The 16833-nt window shown below is 38.2% G+C and overlaps 1 protein-coding gene across 3 annotated transcripts in view; it reads right to left on the bottom strand.

Annotated features, from left to right (window-relative positions):
• Positions 1-16346, bottom strand: part of MMAA (metabolism of cobalamin associated A) — a 40861-nt gene extending 24515 nt beyond the window's left edge. Inside the window, exons 1-2 of one of the 3 annotated variants that reach the window (XM_053703707.1) lie at positions 16233-16346; positions 15199-15424 (exon numbers count right to left, since the gene is read on the bottom strand). The gene's annotated coding sequence lies outside the window, so the exon portion shown is untranslated. The remainder of the gene's footprint in view (positions 1-15198; positions 15425-16232) is intronic. The other 2 variants (XM_053703708.1, XM_053703709.1) reach the window with 2 other exon arrangements.
• Between the last annotated feature and the right edge of the window lie 487 nt (positions 16347-16833).

Here is a 16833-nt window from a genome sequence, read left to right as displayed (position 1 = left end):
AGGGTCAATTTATCAAGCTACAGCGGACAGCGCCTCTGGCAGGTTGAATTCCGCTGCCGGAATTTAGCATTGCACAAGAACGCAATTTTTTGAGAACCTACAGTTGTAGGGGGGGGGTGAAGGCTGGCGAAGCCTTTGATAAAAGTGTTCATTTAAAAATAAATGTGCACATTTTGTTAATTGAAATAAATTGGTCAGTTGTCTAAAAATGTTTGCTCTGACTCATGAAAGTTTAATTTTGACTTGAATGTCCCTTTAAGATTTTTTTATTTAAAATGTTATTAGATGCCTTTTCCATACCAGATCTCACTCCCATGGATTTACCTAGGATTCAGCACTGTTTGGCTAAAATGCAAGTCTGTCAAAAGAACTGAAATATAAAAGCAGTCTGCAGAGGCTTAGATACAAGGTAATCACACAGGTAAAAAGTATTTGAAAGGGACATGAAACCCCAAAATTTTCTTTCATAATTTAGGTAGAACATACAATTTTAAACAAATTTTCAGTTTACTTCTATTAACAAATTTGCTTCATTCTCATGGTATCATTTGTTGAAGGAACAGCAATGCACTACTGGTTTCTAACTGAACACATGAGTGAGCCAATTACAATCGGTGTATATATATATATATATGCAGCCACCAATCAGCAGCTAGAACCTGGGTTCTTTGCTACTCCTGAGCTTACCTAGATAAACATTTCAGCAAATTATAACAAGAGAAGGAAGCAAATTACATAATAGAAGTTAATTGGAAAGTCGTTTTTAAATTGTATGATCTGTCTAAGTCAGGAATGTCTAATTATGACTGTACTGTTCCTTTAATATAACAGTTTTGGTTATGCAAAACTGGGTAATGGGTAATAAAGGGATTGCACAAAGTAACAAAAACAGCCGCACAACAAGAGGCACCAAAAAGAAGGGCTGTAAAAATAAAACTGACTTTATTAAAGCATAATTAAAAACGAAGGTACGTAGCAAAAACCATCCTTACTAGTTTTGTGCTCTCAATGAGCACTTAATCATAGGATAAGGTTACATGGCGCATACTCCCTATTTAAAGGGAGCGCAACCAACAATCATCCAATTAAAAAACAACAGTGTTTAAACATGATATATAAAATACTCCATTAGTTACAAATGTGTCAAGAGAATATACAAAGTAAATAGAAGTTTAGAAATATAAACAGTGTTTTTCTTCATTGAAATAAGATCAGAACACACATATTACCACTGTTAGCACTATTAGAAATGTTAGCAATGCTGGTATAAAATTTATTGTATAACCCAAGTAAGTACTATAACTGCTCTAAAAAGTGAGTCATTCATGGAAATCATCTAAATCTAAGCCACATAAGTGTTAATAAGTTGTATGTAAGAACGAGAGTGAGGGAACACATTAGGGATACTAAGGAATTTGTCAAAGAGTCAGCAGTAGTGAGGCATCTAAATCTAACTCATATGACCAATGTTTTCCATATGAAGGTTCAAGTTATTGATAGGGTGAGAGTTATTGCAAAGACATGTATGTCTGCTATTTCAGAACAAAGGGGGGATCCCAGAGAAGCTTTTACAACCATTTGAGTTATGACTGCACAAGCAGTATGTAAATTATTTCAGTGAGAAACCCAAAGTTTGTGGAAAAGTTATTTTTTTTTTTTTATTTGAGCGTGAAATGGTGGCATGAAATATACCAACATGGGCCTAGATCAATACCTTGGGTTGTGTAATAAAATAAAAAAATATATAAAAAGTTTTGACAGGTAAATAAAAAACACAAGGCTCTATTTCTGTTTAAATGGAGTGATAGCAAAAATGCTAAAAATTCTCAAGTATTTTGGGCAAGTTCTGAAATTCCCGGTAGCGAAGGGGTTAAGATATCATGAAAATCTGGTCTCCTAGGGGTACTTGAAGACTGGAGGAACATTGGCCTAGGATTACTCTTTAACAAATGATACAAAGGGAAAAAAATATACAAGCAATTGTGCAATAATAAATTGCTTCATGTGCTACTCCACTACAAAATGGTATAAACACATACTTAAAGGGACAGTCAACACCAGAATTGTTGTTGTTTAAAAAGATAGATAATCTCTTTATTACTCATTCCCCAGTTTTGCATAATAAACACAGTTAAAATAATACACATTTTACCTCTGTGATTACCTTGTATCTAGGCCTCTGCAAACTCCCCCTAATTTCAGTTCATTTGACAGACTTGCACTTTAGCCAAACAGTGCTCACTCCTCGGTACATTTACGTGCGTGAGCTCAATGCTATCTATGTGAAACACATGAACAAATGCCCTCTAGTGGTAAAAAAAAACTGTCAAAATACTTTCAGATTAGAGGCAGCCTTCAATGTCAAAGAAATTAGCATATGATCCTCCTAGGTTTAGCTTTCAACTAAGAATTCCAAGAGAACAAAGCAAAATTGGTGATAAATGTAAATTGGAAAGTTGTTTAAAATTACATGCCCTATTAGAATCATGAAAGGTTTTTTTGGACTTTACTGTCCCTTTAAAAGTCAGCTCCAGAGCAGCAATGAACTACTGGGAGCTTACTGAACACATCTGGTGAGCCAATGACAGGAGACATAGATGTGTAGCTACCAATCACCAGCTAAGTCTCAATAGTGCATTGCTAGTCTACCTAGGTATGTTTTTGAACAAAGGGTACCAAGAGAAAAAGTTAATTTGATAACATAAGTGTACTAAAAAGTTTCTTAACCCCTTAAAGATCGGGCATTTCAGACAAAAACTTCCCCAAAAGACCAGAGCATTTTTGCATCACTTCATTTAAACAGAAATAGAGCCTTTTTTATATGTACCTATCAAAACTATATACATTTTTTTAGTAGACAACCCAAAGTATTGATCTAGGCCCATTTTGGTATATTTCATGCCACCATTTTACCGCCAAATGCGATCAAATAAAAAAAAAAATGTTAACTTTTTCACAAACTTTAGGTTTCTCACTGAAATTATTTACAAACAGCTTGTGCAAGTATGGCACAAATGGTTGCAAATGCTTATCTGGGATCCCCTTTGTTCAGAAATAGCAGATATATATGGCTTTGGCATTGCTTTTTGGTAATTAGAAGGCCGCTAAATGCCGCTGCGCACCACACTAGTATTATGGCCAGCAGTGAAGGGGTTATTTAAGTAGCTTGTAGGGTAAATTCTAGCTTTAGTGTAAAGATCAGCCTCTCACCTGACACATCCCACCCCCTGATGTCTCCCTGACCCCCCTCAAACAGCTCTATTCCCTCCCCCAACTTACAATTGTCACTGCCATCTTAAGTACTGGCAGAAAGTCTGCCAGTATGAAAATAAGTCTTTTTTTTTTTTTAAATATATTTGCTGCAGTGTAGGTTCCCCCTAACACCCCAACCTCCCTGACCCCCCCCAAAAAAAAAGCTCTCTAACCCCCCCCCTACCTATTTGCCACCAACTTAGGTACTGGCAGCTGTCTGCCAGTACCCAGTTTGTTACAAAATTGGCGATTTAAAAAAAAAAAAAAAAAAGTCCCATTTTTTCTGTAATGTAGCTGCTCCCCCTCAATAGACTGCCCCCCTCCCCCTCCCAGATCCCTTTCTGTTAACGGATCCCACATGGGATCCTCCTCATTGCCCCTACTCCCTCCTCCCTTAATCCCCCTTAATGACGCAGTTTTTTTTTTCTATACCCTGTAGCATGGCCAAGCAGTCCCACCCACTCCCGCCCTCCTCCCACCTCCTCCAGCGATGGACCGCCCACGCCTCCCTCCTTACGCTCTCACCCACCAACCATCGGCACCACCACTGTCCGATGCAGAGAGGGCCACAGAGTGCCCTTCGCTGCATCGATAACTCTGCAAATCTATTTCTGCAGTCCCCCACTCGTAGGGCATGCAGAAATAGCGCAATCTAGCTATTTTGAACGAGATCGCGGCAGAGAAGCCTAGGTGCTGGTTGTTAAGGGGTTAAAATTGCATGTTTTATCTGAACCATAAAAGTTTAATTTTAGTTGCATGCTCTTTAAAAGGAAAATTAAAGTCAAAATTAAACTATGCAAAAAAGCCAGTTCATGCGTATTAGGAAAAATTGCATGATTGACAATGATTATTTGGATCAATCTAAAGTATTGGAGAGCAAATTCCTGGAAAGGGGATATAAGTTTGATCTGATTTAAAAGGCTAAGGATGAGGCATTCCATTTGAAAAGAGAGTATCTCCTGATACCAAAACTGAGAGATAACATAACGAAATCTAAGGACGGAGAAATTCGAGTTCCATTTGTTACACAATATATTGATAATAGAAAAAAATTGGAGAAAATCCTAAAAAAACATTGGCATGTTTTAAAAACAGATGATATTTTAGGCCCAGTCATTCCACCTTATCCTCAAGTAGTCTACAGAAAATGTAGAAACTTAAAAACAATTCTAGCCCCTACAGATATGGATAAGAGAAAGATACCCTTTAAAGGGACACTGAACCCAAATTTTTTCTTTTGTAATTCAGAAAGAGCATGCAATTTTAAGCAACTTTCTAATTTACTCCTATTATCAATTTTTCTTCGTTCTCTTGCTATCATTATTTGAAAAAGAAGGCATCTAAGCTTCTTTTTGGTTTCAGTACTCTGGACAGCACTTTTTTATTGGTGGATGAATTTATCCACCAATCAGCAAGGACAACCCAGGTTGTTCACCAAAAATGGGCCGGCATCTAAACTTACATTCTTGCATTTCAAATAAAGATACCAAGAGAATAAAGAAAATTTGATAATAGTAGTAAATTAGAAAGTTGCTTAAAATTTCATGCTCAATCTGAATCACGAAAGAATTTTTTTGGGTACAGTGTCCCTTTAATAGAGATAAAGATCTTAGAGGAGATATACTGAGTGGTTTCTACCCCTGATTAAGTTGTAAGTTGTGCAAATATTCTACGAAATGCAAGACTTTTACTTCAAAGATAACAAAAAAAAAAAGGAGTATAAAATAAAGAGCACGTATAGATGCTCAGACTCTAATGTAGTATACTTATTGGAATGTTTGTGCAGGGTACAGTATATAGGGGAATCAATTAGGGATAGGATTAGGGAACACATTAACTCTATAGAAAATATGAACTCTGATAGAAGATCTTCCCGTTCCTAAGCATTTCAAACAGTGTAATAAGGGTAACCTTAAAGGGACACTAGACCCAAAATGTTTTCTTTTGTGATTCAGATAGAACATGCAATTTTAAGCAACTTTCTAATTTACTCCTATTATCAAATGTTCATCATTCTCTTGGTATCTTTATTTGAAAAGCAAGAATGTATTTTAGATGCCGGCCCATTTTTATTGAACAACCTGAGTTGTTCTTGCTGATCGGTGGATAAATTCACCCACCAATAAAAAAGTGCTGTCCATTGTTCTGAACCAAAAATTGTCTGTCTCCTTACCTTAGATGCCTTCTTTTTCAAATAAAGATAGCAAGAGAACGACGAAAAATTGATAATAGGAGTAAATTAGAAAGTTGCTTAAAATTGCATGCGCTGTGTGAATCACAAAATAAAAAATGTGGGTTCAGTGTCCCTTTAAAAATTTTAATTATACAGTTATAGATCAAGTGAAACCTAGCTGGAGAGGTTGCGACCTTCAGAGGGAACTCCTCAAGTTGGAAACAAAATGGATTTTTGAACTAAAGACTTTGGCCCCTAATGGGTTAAATTTGGACTTTGATTTGGGATGCTTCCTTTGAATGTTTTCTGGACTATCAATTTTAGGATCTATTTTAAGACCTGTTTTATATTTTTATTTTTATTATTATTATTTTTATTTTTGGAAATTGATTTAACATATCAATTGGAAGGGACTGGTAGAATATTAGTGATGTAACTATATGAAAACATTTTATGAAACCACTATGGTATTTTTTATGTATTTCAATTTGTATTATTGTATACGGATTTGTCATGTTGCTATTAGTGTTGGAAGCTTTTATAACCAGATTTCTCTTCTCAATCTACACATCATCATTAGTATGCTGACGACACCCAAATCTACCTCTCTACACCAGACCTATCTCCTTCCTTGCTAACCCGTGTCACTAACTGTCTCTCTCATATCTCATCTTTGATGTCCTCTCACTACCTCAAGCTAAATCTCACCAAAACTGAGCTCCTTATTTCCCCCCTTCTTCTAAAATCTGAACCCCCTATTTCTCTATAACTGTTGATAACTCCATCATTACCCCTACCCCACATGCCCGATGTCTTGGGATCACACTTGACTCAGATCTTTCTTTCACTCCTCACATTCAGTCCTTGGCTAAAGCCTGCCACTTCCACCTTAAAAACATCTCTAAAATTAGACATTTCCTTACACAAGACACAACTAAGATTTTAATCCACTCTCTCATCCTTTCCCCCCTCGACTACTGAAATCCATTCTCTCTGGTCTCCCTAGCTGCTGCCTTGCTCCTTTACAATTCATAATGAATGCCTCTGCCAGGCTCATCTTCCTTACATGTCGCACCTCATCTGCTAATCCCTTCACTGGCTTCCTCTTGCCTCCAGGATTAAACACAAAATTCTAACTCTGACATACAAAGCCCTCAACTGCACTGCTCCCTCCTACATCTCAGACCTTGTATTCAGATACTCTCCCTCCCATCCCCTTCGCTCCACTCATGATCTCCTACTCTCGTCCACTCTTGTTACCTCCTCACATTCCCGTTTACAAGTCTTCTCCAGACTGGCTCCCATCTTATGGAACTCTCTGCCTCGCTCTACAAGACTCTCCCCTAGTTTTGAAAGCTTCAAGCGCTTCCTAAAGACTCTACTATTCAGGGATACCTACAACCTACACTAACCTTCCTATTACCACTACTATTCCCTGAACCCCTTTAGCATGTAAGCCTATGAGCCCAGCTGTTTGTAGTTCAACTTCATAGGCGCAGACTATAACAGTGCGACTCTCGACAGGGCCCTCTACCCATTTGATCCCTGTAAATGTTATCTTGTATACCCTATGTTTAAAGCGTTGCGGAATCTGTTGGGTGCTCTACAAATATGTGATAATAATATAAAGTGGCCCCTTTTCAGAAAGCTGATAATTGTGCATGTGACAAACATAAAGGACTCGATTTATCAAGCTAGGACGGACAGGGGTGTACATATGCACCCCTGTCCGCCCCAGCTCGCCTCTGGCGGGCAGAAATCTGCTGCCGAAAATCAGCATTGCACAAGAGCGCTATTTTGCGCTCTTGTGCAATACCGCCCATGCACAGCAGCTGTCGGTCTCCCCGGTCGGACGAGACCGGGGAGATTGAAATTCTTCACCTAAGAGGTCGAGAAGATTCTAAGAAGCAGCGGTTTGATAATAAATACTGACTGCAGCTTCTCTTGTAAGAGCCTGCAGTATTAGACGGGTGAATGGCTTGATAAATCGAGCCCTATGTGGCAGCAGTGTCTGTAACAAAGTTATATAAGCAACCTGTAAAGTGAGCTCTAGCTGCAGCAGGCAGTACTAAGCAACAAAAGGGAACACCTGCAGCTTAAAGGGACATGAAACACAATTTTTTTCTTTCATGATTCAGATAGATTACACATTTTGAAACAACTTTACAAATTGTGGGTTTCATGTCCCTTTAAGGTTTTCTCTCAATAACAGGCCCACAGAAGGCCCAAAACAATCATCTGGAGTTGTCAACGTATCTCATACAGAGGAGTGTGAAGCCCAGCTAGATATTCTCAGTGTACCAGCATTTTAAATACTGCAGCTGCACAGAATGCCAGTGAGGCTTGTATCATGTTAACATTAACAAATGAAATCATTACCAGATGGTACAAGCACCTTAGGATCTCCGAGCAAGAGCTTTGCTTAAAATGCTGGTGCACAGAGCATACTTGAATACACTTTTGAAACAGCTATAGCTTATATTAGAAGCATTTTTGCTGATACATGTATATTTAAAAAAATATTATGTTCAAAACTGAAATGCATCCATGCAGTTTCCAATTTTGGCTGGAATGTCCCTTTAATTTACCATAGAGTGATGGCCCTCTAAAGCTCCCACTAGCGGTTGCTTATATATCATTGTTATCCCCACTACTGCAACACAGTGCTCAAGATACGTGCACACTCCTGAGTCTACTTCACTATGCCCTCATGGAGAGGAACATGCAGAAATGGTAAAACAAAAAACATAATTTATGTAAGAACTTACCTGATAAATTCATTTCTTTCATATTAGCAAGAGTCCATGAGCTAGTGACGTATGGGATATACATTCCTACCAGGAGGGGCAAAGTTTCCCAAACCTTAAAATGCCTATAAATACACCCCTCACCACACCCACAATTCAGTTTAACGAATAGCCAAGAAGTGGGGTGATAAAAAAGGAGCAAAAGCATAAAAAAATAAGGAATTGGAATAATTGTGCTTTATACTAAAAAATCATAACCACCACAAAAAGGGTGGGTCTCATGGACTCTTGCTAATATGAAAGAAATTAATTTATCAGGTAAGTTCTTACATAAATTATGTTTTCTTTCATGTAATTAGCAAGAGTCCATGAGCTAGTGACGTATGGGATAGCAGATACCCAAGATGTGGAACTTCCACGCAAGAGTCACTAGAGAGGGAGGGATAAAATAAAGACAGCCAATTCCGCTGAAAAAAATAATCCACAACCCAAATCAAAAGTTTTAATCTTTATAATGAAAAAAACTGAAATTATAAGAAGACGAATCAAACAGAAACAGCTGCCTGAAGTACTTTTCTACCAAAAACTGCTTCAGAAGAAGAAAACACATCAAAATGGTAGAATTTAGTAAAAGTATGCAAAGAAGACCAAGTCGCTGCTTTGCAAATCTGATCAACAGAAGCTACATTCCTAAAAGCCCAGGAAGTAGAAACTGACCTAGTAGAATGAGCCGTAATTCTTTGAGGCGGAGACTTACCCGACTCCACATAAGCATGATGAATCAAAGACTTTAACCAAGACGCCAAAGAAATGGCAGAAGCTTTCTGACCTTTCCTGGGACCAGAAAAAACAACAAATAGACTAGAAGTCTTTCTAAAATCTTTAGTAGCTTCAACATAATATTTCAAAGCTCTAACTACATGCAAAGAATGTAACGATCTTTCCTTAGATTTCTTAGGATTAGGACATAATGAAGGGACAACAATTTCTCCACTAATGTTGTTAGAATTCATAACCTTAGGTAAAAATTGAAATGAAGTCCGCAACACCGCCTTATCCTGATGACAAATCAGAAAAGGAGATTCACAAGAAAGAGCAGATAACTCAGAAGCTCTTCTAGCAGAAGAGATAGCCAAAAGGAACAGTACTTTCCAAGAAAGTAATTTAATGTCCAGAGAATGCATAGGCTCAAACGGAGGAGCCTGTAAAGCTGTCAAAACCAAATTAAGACTCCAAGGAGGAGAGATTGGCTTAATAACAGGTTTGATACGGACCAAAGCCTGTACAAAACAATGAATATCAGGAAGATTAGCAATCTTTCTGTGAAAAAGAACAGAAAGAGCAGATATTTGTCCTTTCAAAGAACTTGCAGACAAACCTTTATCCAAACCATCCTGAAGAAATTGTAAAATTCTAGGAATTCTGAAAGAATGCCAGGAGAATTTATGAGAAGAACACCAAGAGATGTAAGTCTTCCAAACTCGATAATAAATCTTTCTAGAGACAGATTTTCGAGCCTGTAACATAGTATTAATCACTGAGTCAGAGAAACCTCTATGACTAAGAATTAAGCGTTCAATCTCCATACCTTCAAATTTAATGATTTGAGATCCTGATGGAAAAAAGGGCCTTGAGATAGAAGGTCTGGCCTTAACGGAAGTGTCCAAGGTTGGCAACTGGCCATCCGAACGAGATCTGCAAACCAAAACCTGTGAGGCCATGCTGGAGCCACCAGCAGTACAAATGAGCGCTCCATTAGAATTTTGGAAATTACTTTCGGAAGAAGAACTAGAGGCGGAAAGATATAAGCAGGATGATAATTCCAAGGAATTGACAACGCATCCACTGCTTCCGCCTGAGGATCCCGGGATCTGGACAGATACCTGGGAAGTTTCTTGTTCAGATGAGAGGCCATCAGATCTATTTCTGGAAGTCCCCAGATTTGAACAAACTGAAGAAAAACCCCTGGATGAAGAGACCATTCGCCCAGATGTAACGTCTGGCGACTGAGATAATCCGCTTCCCAATTGTCTACACCTGGGATGTGAACCACAGAAATTAGACAGGAGCTGGATTCCGCCCAAACAAGTATCTGAGACACTTCTTTCATAGCTTGAGGACTGTGAGTCCCCCCTTGATGATTGACATATGCCACGGTCGTGACATTGTCTGTCTGAAAACAAATAAACGATTCTCTCTTCAGAAGAGGCCAGAACTGAAGAGCTCTGAAAATCGCACGGAGTTCCAAAATGTTGATTGGTAATCTCGCCTCCTGAGATTTCCAAACCCCTTGCACTGTCAGAGATCCCCAAACAGCTCCCCAACCTGATAGACTCGCATCTGTGGAGATCACAGTCCAGGTTGGACGAACGAAAGAGGCCCCTTGAATTAAACGATGGTGATCCATCCACCAAGTTAGAGATGATTGAACATTGTGATTTAAGGATATGATTTGCGATATCCATGTATAATGCCTGCACCACTGGTTCAGCATACAAAGCTGGAGTGGTCTCGTGTGAAAATGAGCAAAAGGGATCGTGTCCAATGCAGCAGTCATGAGACCTAAAATCTCCATGCATAATGCTACCGAAGGGAACAATTGAGACTGAAGGTTTCGACAGGCTGAAACCAATTTCAGACGTCTCTTTTCTGTCAGAGACAAAGTCATGGACACTGAATCTATTTGGAAACCTAAAAAGGTTACCCTTGTCTGAGGAATCAAGGAACTCTTTGGCAAATTGATCCTCCAACCATGTCTTTGAAGAAACAACACAAGTTGATTCGTATGAGATTCTGCAGAATGTGAAGACTGAGCAAGTACCAAGATATCGTCCAAATAAGGAAATACCGCAATACCCTGTTCTCTGATTACAGAGAGAAGGGCACCGAGAACCTTCGAAAAGATCCTTGGCGCTGTTGCTAGACCAAATGGAAGAGCAATAAACTGGTAATGCTTGTCTAGAAAAGAGAATCTCAGAAACTGATAGTGATCTGTATGAATTGGAATATGCAGGTATGCATCCTGTAAATCTATTGTAGACATATAATGCCCGTGCTGAACAAAAGGCAGAATAGTTCTTATAGTCACCATTTTGAATGTTGGTATCCTTACATAACGATTCAATATTTTTAGATCCAGAACCGGTCTGAAAGAATTCTCTTTCTTTGGTACAATGAATAGATTTGAATAAAACCCCAGACCCTGTTCCAGAACTGGAACTGGTATAATTACCCCAGCTAACTCTAGGTCTGAAACACATTTCAGAAACGCCTGAGCCTTCACTGGATTGACTGGAATGCGTGAGAGAAAGAATCTTCTCACAGGCGGTCTTACTTTGAAACCTATTCTGTACCCTTGCGAAACAAAGTTTTGAATCCAAAGATTGTGAACCGAATTGATCCAAACATCTTTGAAAAAACGTAACCTGCCCCCTACCAGCTGTGCTGGAATGAGGGCCGCACCTTCATGCGGATTTAGGGGCTGGTTTAGACTTTCTGGAAGGCTTAGATTTATTCCAGACTGGATTAGGTTTCCAACTGGAAACTGTTCCTTTAGGGGAAGGAACGGGCTTCTGCTCCTTCTGACGAAAGGAACAAAAATGATTAGCAGCCCTGGAATTACCTTTAGATTTTTTTCCCTGAGGCAAAAAGGCACCCTTCCCTCCAGTAACAGTTGAAATTATAGAATCCAACTGAGAACCAAACAACTTATTACCTTGGAAAGAGAGAGAAAGCAAAGTTGACTTAGAAGTCATATCTACATTCCAAGATTTAAGCCATAAAGCACGTCTAGCTAAAATAGCTAAAGACATATACCTGACATCAACTCTAATGATATAAAAAAATGGCATCACAGACAAAGTTATTAGCGTGTTGAAGAAGTTTAACAATGCTATATGTATTATGATCTGTCACTTGTTGCGCTAAAGCCTCCAACCAAAAAGTTGAAACTGCAGCAACATCAGCCAAAGAGATAGCAGATCTAAGAAGATTACCTGAACATAAATAAGCTTTTCTCAAAAAAAGATTCAATTTTCCTATCTAAAGGATCTTTAAACGAAGCGCTATCTGCCGTAGGAATAGCAGTACGTTTGGCTAGAGTAGAGATAGCCCCATCGACTTTAGGGATTTTATCCCAAAATTCCAATCTATCAGATGGCACTGGGTACAATTTCTTAAACCTTGGAGAAGGAGTAAATGAAGTACCCAGACTATCCCATTCCCTAGCAATCACATCTGAGATAGCATCAGAAACTGGAAAAACTTCCGGAATTAACACATGCGGTTTATAAACCGAATTTAAACGTTTAGCAGTTTTAGTATCAAGCGGACTGGACTCCTCCATATCTAAAGCAATCAAAACTTCTTTAAGCAATGAACGAATAAAGTCCATCTTAAATAAATAAGAAGATTTATCAGTATCAATATCTGAGGTAGAATCTTCTGAACCGGAAAAAACCTCATCAGAAACAGATAAGTCAGAATGATGGCGGTCACCTAAAAATTCATCTGAAATGTGAGAAGTTTTGAAAGACCTTTTACGTTTACTGGAAGGAGGAATAACAGACAGAGCCTTCTTAATAGAATTAGAAACAAATTATTTTACATTAACAGGAACATCCTGAACAATAGATGTTGAAGGAACAACAACAGGTAAAGGATTATTACTAATGGAAACACAATCGGCATTGGAAAGTTTATCATGACATCTTTCACAAACTACAGCTGGAGGAACAGTTACCACAAGTTTACAACATATGCACTTAACTTTGGTAGAACCAGCATCAGGCAGCGTCTGTCCATTAGTGGATTTTGATCCAGGGTCAGGATGAGACATCTTGCAATATGTAATAGAAAAAACAACATATAAAGCAAAATTATCAAATTCCTTAAATGACAGTTTCAGGAATGGGAAAGAATGCAAAATAATAAGCTTCTAGAAACCAGAAGCAATGAAAAGAAAATGTTTAAATAAAGTGAGTAAAAAAAGACGCCCACATTTTTTTGGCGCAAAACAATGTCTGAATACGCATGCGTAACAGAATACAACTTCCGGCGTAAATTACGTCGCCGGAAATGACAAAAAAAAATTTAGCGACAAAAAAAGTTTGCCAAAAAATGACGTAATAAAAATAAACATTTTCTGCTCCCGCGAGCCTAACAGCATGCAGGAAAAAATGGCCAAATGAAATTTTCAAGGTAAGAAAAAATAATTAAATGCATTATCCCAATAATGAAACTGACAGTCTGTATTAAAAAGGAATACTGATTATCCTGAATCAAGGCAAATATAAGTTTAGAGACATATATTTAGAACTTTACATATAAAGTGCCCAACCATAGCGCAGAGTGTCACAAAAAATAAGATTTACTTACCCCAGGACACTCATCTACATGTAGTAGATAGCCAAACCAGTACTGAAACGAGAATCAGTAGAGGTAATGGTATATATAAGAGTATATCGTCGATCTGAAAAGGGAGGTAGGAGAAGAAATCTCTATGACCGATAACAGAGAGCCTATGAAATAGATCCCCTAGAGGAAGACCATTGTATTCAAAAAGGCAATACTCTCTTCACATCTCTCTGACATTCGCTGCACTCTGAGAGGAAAACCGGGCTTCAACCTGTTGCGAATCGCATATCAAAGAAGAATCTTAAGCACAAACTTACTTCACCACCTCCACGGGAGGCAAAGTTTGTAAAACTGAATTGTGGGTGTGGTGAGGGTGTATTTATAGGCATTTTAAGGTTTGGGAAACTTTGCCCCTCCTGGTAGGAATGTATATCCCATACGTCACTAGCTCATGGACTCTTGCTAATTACATGAAAGAAAGGTATGTTACATTTTTTTTATTTATTTGGTTAGATGGTATACTTATAGTTCACAAAAGAATTGCCAGTGTCAGACATGTATTCTCATGTCATGCCTTTTTTAAAGTGATGGTAAATCCTAGCATTTTTGAAACGCTAGGATTTACAAGTGCTACAAATAAAGGGGACTTTCAGTCATGAAGTATAAAAAAACGTCAGGCTGAAAGTACCTTTATTTGTAGCGAGTTTATGCTGAGCGCCTCCGGCCGCCCACAGCACAACGCTATTTTTTTCAATGAGGTTCCGTTTCCACCTCATGGAGGAAATAGCATTGTGCAATGTGCGGCCGGAGGCGCTCAGCATAAACTCGCTACAAATAAAGGTACTTTCAGCATGACGTTTTTTTATACTTCATGTAAGCATGAAGATTTTTATATTTCATGACTGAAAGTCCCCTTTATTTGTAGCACTTGTAAATCCTAGCGTTTCAAAAATGCTAGGATTTACCATCACTTTAAGACACACAGATATTTCCTATCAGTCAGTGTCTGATTTAAATACCCAACCCTGCTAAATGTAGATAGTTTAAGAGGTTGTCTGTAGCCATACGCAGGTGTCCTACCCTATACACTAACTCCAGGTGCTCAGTTGAGGGGCAGCTTCAAAGCATATAAAACTACCTTCCTATGTCTACTACTGCTGATACATACAAGATCAACTTCCCATGTCCTTACACATGATCCTAATCTGGAGTTATTTTAATTGTAGATAAATCTTAACCCCTTAATGACCACAATGTACCCTGTATCTCACTGGTCGTTAAGGGTTTTTTCAGGACATAATAGCACAAGTCTAGCAAGAAGACGCTATTAATGCCCTCCCTCCAGCAGGCTTTGTGGAATAGAGCAGTCTCAACGCTGGTGGCAAGACCGCGCTATAAAACAATCAAGTCCCAAAAAAAGGCCAGTGACATACAGGGTACGTCGCTGGTCCTTAAGGGGTTAAAGAATTTCATGCAGGGTTTACATATCTATCTTAGTTCCTATCCCTCCTATTTAAAACACACATCATACTATGTAAAAAATAAATAGATGTTGTATTTTTAGTGGTTATATGTGGTGTTTTGCATACTAAGCTTGTGGATATAGAATGTGTACCCCAGTTGCAAATTCATTTTCGACAACAATTGGATTGAATGTATTATACTACACACCCCAGAGTGATCCAGTGGGGGAAGAAGAGCAGAGTAATTAGTATAGTCTATTATCCTCCCATTACATATCTCCTCATTCTCCCTATATTTTGTAGTCTGAAAGGGGTGTGAGTCGCCCAGGTACCTCTACTTCAAAATTCCTCTTCAGTTTGTACACAGAACATTTCAGGAAAGTTGTCTAGTTGTTACTAGCAGCAAATAGAGTGTAGGAGTAGATGCCACAGAACTGTAATACAGAAAATAAAAAATAAGTAGAGCTCAGTGCAGGTAATAAAGTATATGATAGATAGATAGATAGATAGATAGATAGATAGATAGATAGATAGATAGATTAAAAGATGTTTTAAATAAACAAGCAGACAAATATTATGACAGTTTATATAATGCAGTGGATAACTGCTAAAAGTTTTTACATCTCCCCCCCCCCCCTCCTCCATTTTTTCTCCCTTCCCTAGAGGCCTCCTTCTGTAACCACTATTCCTTTGGAGAATGCTCCCAACACATTTTGGGCCATAGTTGCTTCTGTTATTAAATTGTATTTGTTTGCTTGATATTTTGTTTTAAAAAGCAGGAATGTAAGCTCAGGAGCGTGCACGTATCTGGAGCACTATATGGCTGCAGTTTTGGAAGAATGTTATTAATTTGCAAGAGTACTAGACTGCAGCACTATTTCCTGTCATGCAGCGCTCCAGACACATACCTAGGTATCTCTTCAACACAGAATATCATGGGAATTAAGTAAATTTGATAATAAAAGCAAATTGGAACCTTTTTTAAAAATTGTACGCACTGTCTGAATCACACAAGAAAATGTTTGGGTTTCATATCCTTTTAACATGGGGAGAAAACAAATTATTCCAAATTATTTTATTACTGGTTATGAGGGTGCAGACAGTCACAACATGCACAGCAAGCCATATATATTGTATACCATGTTCTGTATATGTGTTTAATTAAACCCTATCTCCTCTTTTATATATATACTTAGATAAAAAAAAGTCATTCACAGCTTTCAGAATATCTTCTTTATCTACCTTATTCAATGAGAGGCGCTGCCTACAGAGCAAAGGGAGAGGTCACAATGACAGAAGTGAAAGCGTTTGAAAACTGTCACCACCAAGAGGCCCATCTGTATCCTTAGCAGTTCCTGTATGGCATACTCACATGAACCAGCATTCCAGGTCTCACCACGACTTAAACCGCCTCCCCTTTTTTTGTTTAAGGTGGATTAAAATAGTTGCAACTTATTTAATAAGCTAATGAAAAAAAAGCGGACTTAAAGGGTTACTGAACCCAAATTGTTTATTTCATGATTCAGATAGAACATGCAATTTTAAGCAACTTTCAAATTTACTCCTATTATCAATTGTATTTGTTCTCTTGCTATCTTTATTTGAAAAAGCAGGAATGTAAGCATAGGAGACGGACCATCTTTGGTTCAACACCTGGGTAGCGCTTGCTGATTGGTGGCTAAATGCAACCACCAATCAGCAAGAGCTATCCAGGGTTCTGAACCAAAAATGGGCTGGCTCATAAGTTTTACATTCCTGCTTTTTCAAATAAAGATACCAAGAGAACGAAGAAAAATTGATAATAGGAGTAAATTAAAAAGTTGCTTAAAATAGCATGTCCTAT

This window comes from Bombina bombina, chromosome 2 (assembly GCF_027579735.1).
Source record: "Bombina bombina isolate aBomBom1 chromosome 2, aBomBom1.pri, whole genome shotgun sequence".
NCBI classification, from domain to species: Eukaryota; Metazoa; Chordata; class Amphibia; order Anura; family Bombinatoridae; genus Bombina; species Bombina bombina.
The sequence above is the reverse complement of the archived record's forward strand: the minus strand, read 5'-3'. Positions and strand labels throughout refer to the sequence as shown.